The 2,106-nt window shown below is 43.7% G+C and overlaps 1 protein-coding gene across 1 annotated transcript in view; it reads right to left on the reverse strand.

Moving 5' to 3' along the window:
- LOC110285128 (coiled-coil domain-containing protein 178-like) overlaps positions 1–2,106 on the reverse strand; it is a 98,318-nt gene that overhangs the window by 54,629 nt on the left and 41,583 nt on the right. The gene's annotated exons all lie outside the window — the stretch shown is intronic.

Genomic DNA, 2,106 nt, shown 5'->3' on the forward strand with positions numbered 1-2,106 from the left:
GAACACTCCTCCATTGTTGGTGGGATTGCAAGCTTGTAAAACCACTCTGAAAATTAGTCTGTCGGTTCCTCAAAAAATTGGACATAATACTACCACAGAATCCAGCAATACCTCTCCTGGGCATATATCCAGAAGATGTTCCAACTGGTACGAAGGACACATGCTCCACTATGTTCATAGTAGCCTTATTTATAATATCCAGAAGCTGGAAATAACCCAGATGCCCCTCAACAGAGCAATGGATACAGAAAATGTGGTACGTTTAGACAAAGGAGTACTAATCAGCTATTAAAAAGAATGAATTTATGAAATTCCTAAGGAAATGGATGGACCTGGAGGTCATCATCCTGAGTGAGGTAACTCAATCCCAAAAAAACTCACATGATATGTCCTCACTGATAAGTGGATATTGGCCCAGAAACTTAGAATACCCAAGATATAAGATTCAATTTGCGAAACACATGAAGCTCAGGAATAACAAAGACCAAGGTGTGGATACTTTGCTCCTCTTGGAATTGGGAGCAAGGCAACCATGGAAGGAGCTACAGAGACAGAGTTTGGAGCTGAGATGAAAGGATGGACCATCTAGAGACTGCCATACCCGGGGATCCATTTCATAATCAGCCTACAAACGCTGACACCATTGCATACACTAGCAAGATTTTGCTGAAAGGACCCTGATATAGCTGTCTCTTGTGAGACAATACCGGGGGCCTAGCAAACACAGAATTGGATGCTCACAGTCAACTATTGGATGGATCACAGGGCCCCCAATGGAGGAGCTGGAGGAAGTACCCAGGGACCTGGGGTGATCTGCAACCCTATAGGTGGAACAACAATATGAACTAACCAGTATCCCCCAGAGCTTGTGTCTCTAGCTGCATATGTATCAGAAGATGGCCTGGTCGGCCATCAGCGGAAAGAGAGGCCCATTGGTTGTGCAGACCCTATATGCCTCAGTACAGAGAAACAGGAGTGCCAATAAGTGGGAGTGGGTGGGTGGGTGAGTGGGTGGGTGAGTGGGTGTGGGAGGGTGTGTGGGGGGGTTTGGGGTAGCAATGGAAATGTAAATGAAATCAATACCTAATAATAATAATAAAAATAAAAAATGAAAAATAAATTATAAAATTAAAAAAAAAAGAAAAGATCCAAGTTTATCAGTTTTACTCCATTGAAGGCATTTCTAAATTTTTTGTTATAGGCAAAGATGAGAAATTTGGTATAATCTCACATATTTAAATATGTTGAAATACTATTAATAATAACTTTAAGCCAATATCTAAGTTTAGCAACTTTTTATTAATTATGGAAAATATTGATCCTTTGGAAGCCACTGGACTACAGCTTTTTATATTTCGCTGCAAGTTAAGAATAAATGTTAAAAATAAAAGAATAAACTTTAGAGTTAAGTTACTTTAGTCTTATTTGCCACATGCCAACTGGTCAGTAGTTCCCCATGGATGATAGTTGCTCCACTGGAGAGACAGACAGACAGCCATACAATACCTTGATCATCATAGAAAGGTTTATCAATGATTCTCAAGTGTATTGAGCTCTGGGTAGGTATCACTGTATACCCAAAATTTAGTCCAATGTCTGGTGCAGAAGTCATTAATAATTAATATGTGTTAGCTGAGTACATGCTTCCCAGAGAGGTATACTGGACTCTTTTCTCTATTCAATATCCAGAAAACTCATAAGAATAATAATTGCCGGCCACTGAGGCAGCACCCTTTTGGGGCCGCAGACATCCGGCACCCTTCCAGCCTGAGGACAGTGGTTGGCCCTGCACAGGAGGCCTCTGCCTCAGGAGCAGGGAGCGCCATCTTGGTTCCGGAACTCCGCTGAACTTAGGAACTTAGTCTGCACAGGTGAGAGTGTGCACCACAGAGGCAGACAGCTTCTGGGACTGGTGGGAGCCACAGAGCCACTGAGGCAGCACCCTTTTCGGACTGCAGACATCCGGCACCCTCCCAGCCGGAGGACAGTGGTCCGCCCTGCACTGGAGCACTCTGCCTCAGGAGCAGGGAGCTCTATCTTGGTCCCGGAACTCCGCCAAACTTAGGAACTTAGTCTGCACAGGTGAGAGTGTGCACCACAGAAGCT

The sequence above is a fragment of the Mus caroli genome, chromosome 18 (genome assembly GCF_900094665.2).
Source record: "Mus caroli chromosome 18, CAROLI_EIJ_v1.1, whole genome shotgun sequence".
Lineage (NCBI taxonomy): Eukaryota > Metazoa > Chordata > Mammalia > Rodentia > Muridae > Mus > Mus caroli.